The 14,024-nt window shown below is 35.6% G+C and overlaps 1 long non-coding RNA gene across 1 annotated transcript; it reads left to right on the top strand.

Annotated features, from left to right (window-relative positions):
- Positions 1-4,150: 4,150 nt before the first annotated feature.
- LOC114526187 lies at positions 4,151-5,178 on the top strand. The gene is made up of 3 exons (XR_003687320.1): positions 4,151-4,228; positions 4,558-4,755; positions 4,991-5,178. It is a non-coding gene; the product is annotated as an uncharacterized LOC114526187 (long non-coding RNA).
- The last annotated feature ends 8,846 nt before the right edge of the window (positions 5,179-14,024 follow it).

Here is a 14,024-nt window from a genome sequence, read left to right on the forward strand (position 1 = left end):
GAAAGAGGAATCCAGTGGGACAACACATACATTAAAATGCACTGAGGAAAGTAGTGTTTCAATTGAATATTCTATGACCAGGGATGAATCTCAAAGCACAAAGTACACAAATTTACCACAGAAAGAGAAAGGTTGAACAGATCCCTTTCCTTATTGACAAATTCTGTGTTGGAGATTCTTTTTACCATGAGCTGACAATGGCTGTGAAAGATTTGCCAAGGTCATATTTGGTTAAACAATGCCGTAATGAACTTAACAAGATGTGTCACCTTGAAGGACTACAAGGCAGTAATCCTGAGGCCAAAGTCAGTTCAGTTGAAGATATACTCAAAGTGCATGTTGCTGCTTATCTCCTGCAGAATCCGGGATTTGACATTGAAAATAATAAAATCCAAATTAAGATAAGTGGTGATGGTGCCAAAATTACTAATAACTCAAACTTTATTTTATTATCATGCTCTGTTTTGCAAGCTGGAGAGAATGTAATGTCTGCTAAGGGAAATAGGACAATTGCTGTGGTTAGTGGCAAAGAAGATTATGCCACAATTAAGGAGTCGTTTGGGGATGTGATAAGTGAAATAAACACCTTTATTACTTCTGGAAAACCTCTGGTTGATAACAAAAATGTAAACGCTGAATTTTTTCTTGGTGGTGATTATAAGTTTATATTATTGATGCTTGGTCTCAAGGGAGCCATATCCAATTATGCTTGTGCCTGGTGTAAAGTACACAAGAATGACAGATGGAAGATGGATGGTCATTATAATCACTTCAATACCCCTCCTTTGTCCAGATCATTGAATGAAATTAGGGAAATTAGGGAAATGGGTCAAAAATCAAAGGACAATTATTGCTGTGATAAACCACCTTTATTCAATATTGGTCTTGATCATATAGTTGTAGATGAGTTACATTTGTTGCTGAGAGTAACAGACATTCTGCTGGAAAATATTGTGTATGAATGCATAGATTGGAATAAAAGTGATGAACTAGACCGGGTAAGAGGAGAAATGAGGGGGGTGCATCTGAAGAAGTTAATTCAAACAATTAAGTCTTGTGGTGTTACATTCTATGTTTGGGAAAAGAGAGATGTGGATGGCAAGTCTAGTTGCCAGTATGACTGGACAAGACTTCTTGGCTCTGACAAGAAACTACTTTTATCAGAGTTGCCCTCAAAAATGTCTCAAATCTTACATCCAGACACAGCTGAGTCAGTTGCTGAGATATGGAAACATTTTCAATCTATATACAAGGATGCTAGTACCTGGGACCCTGACAACAACCCTACAGAGTATTGGATCAAGGCAAAGGATTGGGTAAAACTTTTTCTGTTATTAAATGGCAAAAGGGAAGAGTATGAGAAGAAGGGAATCACCCCATACATCCACATAATGGTACACCATGTGCCTAAATTTTTTAAACTCCACAGATCAGTGAAAATTTTTACTGGTCAGGGGGTAGAGAGAGACAACGACGTGGCTCGAAGTGTTGTACTGAGGAAATCAAACAAATGGGATTCAGCTGGAGAAGTACTTCGACATGAACAGCGACAGTGGGAATTGCGTGAGCATGAAAGAAAGCCTCGTAATTATTGGAAGACCAATGCTAACTACTGGGAAAGTGAAATTAGAGAAAAAAGGCAGAAAAGAAGCAGGGTAAGTATGGAAACGGCCCAATCACCTGCTGCTTCTGGAGAAAATAACATGGGTGAAAATGTGCCAAGTGGTAGTTCAAGCATTGGCACAATAGATTATTCTGCATGCTATGACAATAGGTGCTTTAAGAAAAGAATTACGAAATCGAAATGCTAGAGGATATAGCAGAAAAAATAAAGCACAGCTAATTGAACAATTAAAACAGTTGTGTGAAAACTAAATAATGGTAATGTGTGAACAAAATGAACAAATAACAGATTGAGCTCAGCTCGATCCTCATAAATTAGACAAAGGTGTTCCCTCCTTTATTACTATGTATTATGTATTACGGTTGTTTTTTTCTTTAAATATATATATATATATATATATATATATACACCCATTTGCAAAAACGTTGGCCACAGATAGATAGATAGATAGATACTCGAAGTCTAATTAGAATTGCATATGAATACATTTGCATGGGATTTCAATCATATTACACAACATATGCAATTCTAATTAGATTTCGGGTATCTATCTATATATCTATCTGCGGCCAACGTTTTTGCAAACGGGTGTATATATATATATATATATATATATATATATATATATATATATATATATATATATATATATATAAGTAACAAATGTCCAAGATCTGCTCAGTAGACGAAACATAGATATATCAAACACAAAGTCTACTACACTGTTATTTTCAGGGAGTTATTTTAACACCCCCAAATTTCATTTTTCGGGGTGTTAAATTTTGGTGCTATTTTGACACCACTTTTAGAGTTATATTAACTCCTCGGTGGAGTAACGAGGTCTTCGAACGTTGATTAGTATGCAAAAATAATCCCATCTAGAGGGGTTATAGAAAGTAACTCCATTTTTGGAGTTAAATTCCTCTCATTATATATTCATAATGGAGATTTGAAAACAAGGAGTGAAGATTCGTGATGCACATCGCGTTAATGATAATTTTTATTGAAATTGAACAAAATCTTGTATTGAAATCATTTACTACATCAGAATACGTGATGAAAAGATTGCCTCGGATAGTTCTGGTAAGTTTATAACGATAAATGTCATAGAATCAATCATTAAATAGCGAAATACATGGTCGATCGGCTGGAGTAAAGCATTGACAACCGATCGTTATACATCGTATAGCGCATTATTATATAAGGTATTCAGCGCATTAAAAATATCATAACTTACGGTCTTGTAGTTCTAGCCTGGAAGGCCTTAATTGAAGTTTTTTCGAAATCAAATTTTCAAACAAACTATATAAAAGAGCTCATTTGATATATTTATGGAAATGCGAATTCCCCAGGTTTATATTTTTGGTACTTTAAAACATGATTTATTCATGAATTATTCAATAAAACTATTTTTAACCTCTTTATGTGCAAGAAATCCAAGCATGCTTGTTTATTTCAGTTTATAATAAATCAAATAATAAAATTTTCCTGTTTTTTGTTAATTATTTTGCAATGAATCTTCTTTATTTTTATATTCAGGATCACCTTAACATAACCAGGTAATATGGGACATTGTAATATCCATTCCTGGTTCTTTTTAATAATTGTCTGAAAGGTGGTCAATATTTGAGTGTAATGCTCAAATGCACATTAGCTATTTACACAACCAAGAAGTGCTATAAACATTTGATTGGTGCATTTTTGGATAACATATATATGTGAGAGTTAAGTGGCATTTAAAAGCTTGGTGATTTGCAGTCTTCCATATCAAATGTGGTCTTTTATGCTGCAAAATTTTAAGTAATACATCTCTCAAAACTGACCCTTAAACATGTTATATATGATTATGAAGCTATATATATTCTTAAGGCTATAAATACAATTTTTTGAAAAAACTATTTTGTGTTAATATTATCTGTCAAAGAACCATGCATTGAACAGTGCAGATCATGTGAATCAAGCATTAAACTGTGCAGATAATTTAGAGCTATAATTATACACAATATGTATTGCAAGGCAGGTTTTAATCAGAAATCAATTTTAAAAAATTTGACCTTTTGAATTAATATTCTTGAGGGCTCATGAAAGTTAAATTTTCATGTATGAAAAAGAATTAATTTATATGTCTTTTCCATTGTCCCCTTTGGAGACCTCAATAACATTTATACAAAATCACCAACAACATCAAATCATAGATTAATTAAACTGAAGAAATAAGTGTTTGTTAGGTACCACAGAATATGTTCATAAATTAATAAAGCAAAAAACATTACTGATAGTATCTTAACATTAACTTTCATTTTAAATTTTGACAGTTGATTTTAAAATCAAGACAAACTGAGTCAACTAATCAAGAAAAAGAAAACCTCATGATGTGGTTTGAATTGCCAGGGACACCTATGCTAAGACTTCAGGTCTTTATACAGCTCAGTGGCCGGGTCTTTCTTGGCGAAATATTTGCAAAGTACACACGAAGCCCTCGCTTGCTCCGTAAAAAGTTCTCTTTCTCGGTACTTTTCATTCGAAAAATTGTAAACTTAGTAGAGGACTTGCGATTTTGGATGCGAAAAGCTGGATTTGGCGACTAGTGCGAGCTATTTTAAGGTAAATATTTGAAGTTTTTCTTGCATTTAGTCTTCCCGCCTTTTTATTGTGTTAACTTGGCCTGCAAAAACAGACAAATTTATTGCAAGATTCTTATAGTTTGATTCTAAAATGTTTTTCAAATAGTTGTTTCTATAATTTTTGATGCTGGTCGATTTATTTTTTCTGTGGGGCTGTTGCCAAAAGAGTTTTTCAGTCGCAAAACTGACGGCGAAGTATTTTTTTGTTTCTGATCAGCATGAATACATGATATCGCGAGCCTCCGATATTTACCTTAAAGTTCCTGGGATATTTTAATAGTCTATAACAATTCGAATTCGTATCTTTAGAAGCAGTAGAAGGACAGAAGTCCACAATGCCCGGTAGAGGGTAGAAGAAGCAATGCCAATGGGAAACTCAAACACAAATTTCAATACAAGAAAGCCCTAACCAGGCCCTAACCTAGCGAAACGATGTTGAAAACAACCCCAAAATAACTGTTCAATTCTCAATGGACGAAGCAACTTACCATGATGCAGTAAATCTAGGTATGTGGAATTTTTTTCCTATTCTTTTTATATTAGCTAAGCCTAAGTTACTTGAAATTATTCCTTCCTTATACTCACATGTTTCTGCTTATTTGTTTGAGTATGTTTGCATTGTGGATCACATAGAACATATAGATTTTGAAGGTCTGTTGAACAATGTGCTCTGTTATATGCATACAAAGCACACTACTCGAATTTACACTCATATACATGCAATTTTTCTATTTGTTCGTAGATTGAAGACTCGTTTCGTGCAATTGGCACAACAGGAAACCTCCGAAAATTTTACTACGAGGAAAATTGTAAAAGAAGAAACGTGGATCAGTATTGCTTATACAGCCAGGTCATCATCTTGGTAGAGTGAGTCTTAGCTTAGTAGAACTCTAGTAGAACTGAACAACCAGTGTCTTAATGACTATACCATTATGTTTAGGCATGCATGGTACTCCACTTAAAAACATTTTCTAAATTTTTTGCAAATGTGCATGTGTGTTAAAGTGTAAATAAAAAGTATTAAAGAGCTATACTATAGAAGCAATTCCTTTAATGCGTAGTTGACTTGCTGTACTCAAACAGAAATGTAATTGATCTCATGTATTCAATATATAATATAATAACGATATTTGTGCTGCATTGTTTGTTGACTCGATCGGTATTATAGGTAGAAATCTTCGATGGAACGGAATATTTCGCTCAATTTATTTATCTTTTCAATTGTGAAATTAAACCGAGGCAGATTTACTGGATAGATCACAATTGAAAAGAAAATCAAGCGAAAAATTTCCTTCGATCGAAATAATTTACCTATATAGTAGAAAACCGGCCTAACACCTAAAACGGTGTTAAATGTGTTTAACTCCAAAAATGGAGTTATGTTTTAAGTCCAGAATTGGAGTTAAATTAACTCCAAAAGCGGTGTTAAATTATAACACCAGAAGTGGAGTTATTTGTTACTCCAAAAAGCTACTCATTTTGAACCTTTTTTTTTGACCTCTTTTTTGGTGTTAAAATAACTCCCTAAAAATAACAGTGTACGAATCAAAGTATATTTGAATATAAATATTAAAGCTTAAATATTAAATTTTCGATTGTATTCCACAACCTTTACTTAGTTCTGATGAAGGTTGTGGAATACAATCGAAAATTTAATATTTAAGCTTTAATATTTATATTCAAATGTACTTTGATTCGTAGTAGACTTTGTGTTTGATATATATTTATATATATATATATATATATATATATATTATATTAATATATATATTATGCAACGAACCAGAGAAAAACCCTAAAATACCTCATATACATAACAGTATTTTACGAGATAACGAGAAAACGTCATGCACGAAACCTCAAAATAAAAGTTAAAATTAATATCGAATCGAATGTTGAATGTATGTATGATAGTAAAGAGCACAGGCCTGCGCCATGGTTGCGCTGCCCTTGCCTGAAGACGTACAAAGCTGTTAACTTAGCATCTTTATTATAGCATCTACAGGGTGTCCCAAAAAAACGCAACCACTTAAATATGCAGAACATTAATACAGCTCTAAAGCGCAATAGATACGCACCTCTGAGAATTGAAAATGGCTCTTAATCCTTCATTTAAAATGCTAAAAGTCATTTTAGCTGAACTATGGTGCAAACCCGAACAATATTAATATTCTTGCATATTTAAGTGGTTGCATTTTTTTTTTGGGACACCCTGTATAAACTAATTGTCTACAGAATGATGATATGGAAGTATGTTGCATGCAAGCTGCATCAGTGCATGAAGTTTTCAACATGGGGAAGGGGGGTCTTTAACCACTTCGTAGGTCTCAGCATCAACTCTTTTGACAACAAGCTTAACGACGTCTAAAAAGTCACCGAACCTTTTTATACTCGAAAATATGCTTTTTAGGCCTAGTCGCGATGTTCACTACCTCGTTGATGCCATTGATAGGAACCTTAAGGCGGATTTCCACTTACAGCGAAATCGTTCGCTGGCGAAATATTTGCATATTTTCTTTTGAATTGAGAACACTCAAGTCGCACTAATTTATTTATGCTGTTTAAATTCGAAAGAAAATATGCTAATATTTCGCTAGCGAACGATTTCGCTGTAAAGCCTAGCGCACACTGGTGCACTTAGCACGCACACACGTCACTCGTGACGATTGTCACCTGCACATATTCCTCGTCTGCGGGGACCAAATTGAGATATTCGGTCATTCGTGTCGTAATATCCAATTATCAAACATGTTTGATATTTTTTGATATTTTCTATCACGCGTGACAAATGCGCCAAGTGTGCGCTGAACATATGCGATTAAAACATGCAGCAAGGAATATGTTAATGAGAAATACAATAAATAATCTTAAAAGTATGGAGGAACAACGCAATGAACTGGTTGCAGAAGCCATTTTAGAAGACAAACTGGTAGACATATATCCCGAATATCCGTGTATTTACAATGTACGCTCGCGAGATTTCAAAAACAGAGATCTACGAATAAAAGCATTTCGTCCATCCATCGTTTCGCCCATATTTTACGATTGGCTACCCTTAAGCGTCTCCGGCGCCGACGCATAAGCAAAAGGAAAAGGAAAAACAAAATTTCTTCGTCTTCAGACAAATAATCGTCACTTTCATACTCCATGTTTAGTTTCTTTATTGTATATTTCACATTTACATTTTCCTGCTGCATGTTTTAATCGCATTTGTTCAGCGCACACTTGGCGCATTTGTCACGTGTGATAGAAAATATCAAACATGTTTGATAATTGGATATTACGACACGAATGACAGAATATCTCAATTTGGTCCCCGCAGACGAGGAATATGTGCAGGTGACAATCGTCACGAGTGACGTGTGTGCGTGCTAAGTGCACCAGTGTGCGCTAGGCTTAAGTGAAAATCCGCCTTTAAGCCTGTTTTCCACTAGGCGAAATTATTCGCGCGACGCAAAGCGATATCTGAAATCCGGTGATGTGATTGGCTTGCGAAAAAACTTGCTTCGAAAAATTAGAATCACTTATTCATAAAATTACTCAGTACTGCCCGACGGATTTCTTTTGTTAGTGCAATAGCTTACAATAGAAATCCGTCGGGCAATAATGAATATATGAATAATCCTCCCCAATGTCAATAAAGTTACGCCACTGAGTTGAACAAGTTGATTTTTGTAAACTTGCTACATGTCGTCATTAGTAATTTTTGCTGGTGATTAACTTGTTCTCTCGCCCAAACTGACGTATGAAAGTAATTCTAACGACTTACGACGTGTCGCATTGCGGTCTCGTGGAATGTGAAAGTTTTTGAGATGGTATAATAAATGGTAATGAGCCCAAATATAAAAGAAACGGTATTTTTCTTTGTTTAACGTCAGTCAAACAGGTGAAGTGGGATGTTGATTTAGTTATTAATTGTGGGGTTCCACATGAATGTCGCTCGTAATGGGTAAAACTTGAAAACACTGCGGCAAGAAAGAATGAAGTTTATATTCTCATCATCGAAAACTCCACTGCGTCTCAACGTCGACGTCTTTTGTAATTGCTCATGTGTTCAACCCCGACCAAACTATTTTGTGGTCATGTTCGAGTTCGTTGGGTTGGTTCTCTCGCGTGAAATGGATTCGCATGGTTACGACATCAGGATAAGCCATAGTTGATGGTCCAAGCAAGTTTTACGCCCAAAATTATGACAGCTTGATTGCTTCAACATGATCTGCCAAATAAGAAGGTTCTGGATACAGAAATACGCTATGCTAATAATTTTTATTTTGGTGCTCATTGACTGTGAAAACAATAAGTTTCTAAAGGCATGAATAATTATAAATTTAACTCGAAATTTACATAGCGGGACAAAATCGTCAGCTGGCTACGCCACTGTGCCAAGCGAAGCAAACAAAATTCAATTATGAAAGAATTAACGAACGGTATTTTCATTATAGGTAACGGCAGTCAATGAGAAAAATTGGAAGATTGAATGCTATTGTTTGTGGAGTTCCACAAATATTGCCAGTGATGGGTAAAACATGAAACGAATTACGTTATTGAGGTCGTAATGACGTTTATCGTCTCATCGAAAGCTTCATTGCATCTCAAAGTCAACGTCTATTGTTATCGAATTAAACACGACTCAGATTAGCGCTGTTTTCACACAGGATGGAATAATTTGCTCGAACCTTTCGGGTTTTCTCGTGTGTCGTGTGAAAACATGGGGCTGGTCTTCATGTCTATCGCAGATTTTCATCTTCTGCAAGAAGCTCTGACCCTCTGTCCAATTCATGATGAAAGGAACCAGGCTTTTTTGTTTAACGGCAGTCAATCAGGTAGATATTGCTTTAGTTAACGATTGCCGAGTTCCACAAAGTATGACTCACTATACGGGTGGGTAAAACTTGAAAACACTTTGCGGCCAGGAAGACTGATAAAAGTATTTATACTAATTACGCTGTTGAGATGGTAATGAAGTTTATCCTCTCATCGAAAGCTTCATTGCGACTCAACGTCAACGTCGATTGTTAAGCCGGTTTTCCACTAGCGATATTTTTCGCGCGAGGCGACATTTTACTTCTGGTAGAAGACCGGCTTTGGGAAGTTTACGATCTACGACGCCGTTAGCTCGACTTTGCTATAGTCAATGATTTTGCCACTCAATATATCATGCATAGCTACGTGCAGATAAAATGCGATCCCATAAACGCTCTCCCAGACAAAACCAACAAAGTTCAATTATGAAAGAGGGGGTCGGAATTCCTTTTGTTTAACGGCAGTCAATCATGCAAAGTGGAAGATTGTTTTCAGTTATTGATTGTGGAGTTCTAGAAACATGACTCGTTATAGCATTATGTGTAAAACTTGAAAGCATTTGCGGCAAGAATGACAGTTAAATGTTTCGCCAGTTATGCGAGTTATGTGGAACAAAAACAGCAAAATAAAAGGTTAACTTAATTGTTACCGATCACCTTTCTTAATGTTGAGTGTTCTCATTTGTGCATCTGTCTACATTGTGTTCAGGAATTTGCTGATTTAATATGTTCTGATGTGGAAGATGGAAATACCTTAGGTAAGCTGAGATTTGAAGTCTTTTAACATTAGAAAACGAAACATTAGCAGTTCCAAAACAAACTACGCATCATGCATTTAGTGTGGAGGTACCATGCCAGTTGAAAAGAGCCTATGGAAGTATTCATAAATAGCTTAAAAAGTTTTACGCCTTGAATAATCTGCAAGAATACATGTATCCCTGATAAATTCCTGATTTGGGTAGTGACCTTCTCCAAATCCTGTAATACATACTCTATATAATCTAAACCAAATTCGGAGTTTACCGAGGAAACTGGGACGGTTAGTGTACAGTCATGTGACATCAGGCTGACACAGATTATCAGCTCAAGGTTCAACTGAGAGCGTTAACAAACGTAAATTGGTTTAAGAGCTAGGTCTAGGCCGGTAGAACACATGCACGGAGTGCTTGCAGACGATACTTTCAACTAGCATTTAGCAATAGTTACGTTGGTCGATTTAACCAACAAATTTGTTTCTGTTTTTAAGACAAAAATCTATACATATGTATTTCTGTATGGGTGAACATTTTTTACGTATCATTTGGGACATGTCGCGGTGCTCAGAAGCTTTCGTCCAATTGGATGAGGCTTTTCTATGCTTTCAAAAGAACAAAGCTATGCTATTGGTTGAAACAGAAATGTATTGTAAAGTTGAGCGAAAAAAAATCATTTTTGCAAGGAGCTGCGACACTACCCTATTATTTTGATGTACTGGGGTAGGGTGTTAGACAATAATTATAGTCGTGTATGGAACTCCTGCATGCCAGTGATTTACAAGAAGATAATTTGTATTGCCTATATGTTATTGTAATTTACTGCCGACTCAAGTAAACTAAAGTGAGCAGATTCCGAATTGGAGGAAAAAGTACAAAGTAATCAAGTGAAGTGGACAAACAGCAGACCATAATCATTGCAGCCCAAATCTTGTAAACTGGCTTTCAACAGTCGTATTTAGTTCGTTGTGATTCCTTGCGATTAATTAACTCGTTCTTTCACGCAAAACGACAAAATAAAAGCTGAATTACAACGGCCTTGCCCATGCAGGTGTAGATAGTCACATCACATGCATGTGACTGGGCTACATTTTCTCCACAAACCTTGCATTGTTTGTGAAATATAGTAACTATATATTAGAGAATCAAACTCTTGCCGTTTGGTTTATCCTCAATTTTTTTTCCAATTACAGTTGTCTAAACAAATGTTAGAAACGTGAAGTTATTTCGTACTTGATACCACAACTGCGTGCAGATGAAACGTCCAGAAAAAGCAAATAAAGTTCAATTATGAAAGGAAGGGTCGGGATTTTTTTGGTTTAACGGCAGTCAATCAGGTAAAGTGGAAGATTGCTTTACTTATTGATTAATTATATGACTCGTGCTGGGCAAAATTTGCCATACTCTGCGGAAAGCATGACAGTTGAAAAGTTTCGCCACTTACGCTAGTTATCCTATGTGGAACAAAAACAACTTTTCCTCATGTTGAATGTTCTCTTTTGTGTATCTTTCTTAATTGTGTTTAGGAACTAGATAAATATTATGTGCTCTTCTCGGAGATGCATGCATGGAAGGTAAGCTGAAAGGATTTGAACATTACCTGCGCGGTTCCAAAACAAACCACACACACAAAAACCGGTGTGTAAAATTACACACCAAGGTGTGCTCAATTGCGAGTTTGGGTTTTTGTCGAGAGTCGAGGGTAGTAAGTCGATGTGCCAGAGCGAGGTCGAGGGTAATGTCGAGGGTAATGTCGAGAGGCGATTTTTATTGCATTTTTCGATCCGCAATGCATGTTGAGGGTTATATATTTTTCCCCTTACTTGAAGTGTTTTTTTTATATCTAAAATTACCAGACTGTTAAATAGAAGTGAATTGACAGTTGCATGTGTATAATGAAAGCCGCTGACCGGTTCTGCAAGCAAGATTTACGACCACCGTGTCAGTGTCTTTTAAAACAGAACAAACCACGATGAAAATATTCTGTGAAGAGAATTTAAATTCTTTATAAATATATCTTAAAAATTCAGGTTCATTTTATTTACGGCATGCTTACGACTACCGCGTGTCTTATAATTGCCTTTTAATGCAGAATGAACAACGATGAAAATATTTTGTAAAGAGGCAGACGGCCACGGCCAATAATTATTGCGGACGAAGGATCTTTCGCGCTGCCAAAAAAGCTAGAATCAATGGAATGATTGAATCTACTGAGCGATATTGCAAGCTCCTGGCCAACAATGAAAAGCAAACAATATCTTTCCCCACTTAATGCTGCAGATGTTAATGATCGAGTAGTTTTCAATTGCACACATTATCAGTATATGCATGGCTAATCATAGCTACGTGTGAAAGACGATATTTCCCGCGTTTACATTGCAATGGATCACTTGCGTAATAGACCAACTTGTGATCTAGGTAACAAGAAAGAAATAAATCACCACAGCTAAAAAGAGCATACCGATACTTAATTTAGTATAATTCCCAAGTTTGGCTGCAAAATGTTAAGTATAGTACGGAATATATAGCCATGCGAAGTAGGCAATTCTGTATACCTTTTTACTAGGGCCATTTCTTTAAAACACCTGCTATATAATTTATTGCATGGGATATTTTAAAGTTTTATGCCATACAAAATATAGTTTAGATGAATAAGGAGGCGGCAGATTCATTACTACTGCAAAGTTCGTATTTTGCGAAAATGTAGCTCAATGATTCTGATGAAGTTCAAGACAAAAATTAATAGCTTTTTATGTTGATTTTGACAAATGTAGGTTTTGACAAATAATTACACAAATCGACGCTTCCAACTCTAAATAAATCCTACTTGTTGAAGATAACAGAGAGTTAAAAGGCAATCTCAAATATATTTAGGGTCACGGTTCTAAGTAATATTATTTTAAATCTTACAACTTTCATATTATTACTAATATATAATACTCATGTTCTGTTAATTGAATCACATGGCTGTTTGAAACGTTGGGATCTAACGTTGTCTTTTGACTAAATTTCTAATCAAATTCAGTCCTTCTTTTCGCAATGCTGTGTTTCGCCAAAAGAATATGACAGGGTTCAAAGTTGAGTTTAACATAAGTAAAAGGCTCGAATATTTCTTAAGCGTTATTACACCAAAATTCACTTCAGTGTTCAATATATCGCTGAAGATGATAATTCCTGGCAGGCAGCAAACGTAGCTCGTAAATACAACAAGGAAACATGACTTTGCTACTTTAATCTGTTTTATAAATCGAGCTCTCTTTCCCATATTTTTCGTCTCTGAGGCGTTGTCAGACTCGCAGTCAGGACCAGGCAACCGTTCTCTCTTTGTAGCTGCCCAGAAAATTCTCGAGTGAACAAATGCAGTTAAAACTAAGAAAAAGAACAAGTTTACAGAATGAACCAACTTATTTATCCTTTCATCGAAGTTGAAAAGGCCTACAAGATAAAGCAACGTTTCGAAACTAGAAACAGAAATAAAGTATTTCAAAAGTCTTCCTTTTTTTGTGACTTTGGTTCGGTGGAAGAAGGGATGTAGAACACCAAAATATCTTTCAAAATTCATCATAGACATCGCCACTATTGAATAAGTGAACATGAGACTTCCGATAGTTCTTGTAACAAAGAGGATTACACATGATTTTTTTTCGGAAATGTCAAGTACAAAAGTCACGGAAGACAATGTCGCGAAGAATAATCCGTTTGCGAGGTCCACCATGGATTGAATCGTGATCAGAAAGTTGGATGTTATTTCTCTCAATTTAATCGAGTTCCAAATTGTTAAAACCGTAACACCGTTGAGAAATACAGTTGTCAATATTAGATTGACATTTGTCATAAGTGCAAAAACGTACAGAATTAGGCTCTTAGTGTCAGGCATTTTAACAACTGTATCAATTTGAGCGTCGAAGAATTGACATGTTGCGATAAATGTGCGCTCAACAGTTGAGTTCATTTTCCTGCTGTATTCGTACGAATTTGTGAAAGATACAACATATGACTGCTAGACGATTTCTCTTCACCTGGTCAACAATCAGGTTTTGACTCCCATTATGTGGCAGACTAATTTAGAGCGTAGAATTATTTTATATTGGGTTATAAGCTGACAATTCAAATCAATGCATTTTGTAACCATAGTAAGTATTAGTTCTTTTAGGTGCTTCTGGATTTAAAATTGCAACTATTACAACCGCGAGACAAAAAATATCAAAGTCAAGACAGATGA

This window comes from Dendronephthya gigantea, unplaced genomic scaffold, assembly GCF_004324835.1.
Source record: "Dendronephthya gigantea isolate DGI-Jeju-01 unplaced genomic scaffold, DenGig_1.0 000037F, whole genome shotgun sequence".
Lineage (NCBI taxonomy): Eukaryota > Metazoa > Cnidaria > Anthozoa > Malacalcyonacea > Nephtheidae > Dendronephthya > Dendronephthya gigantea.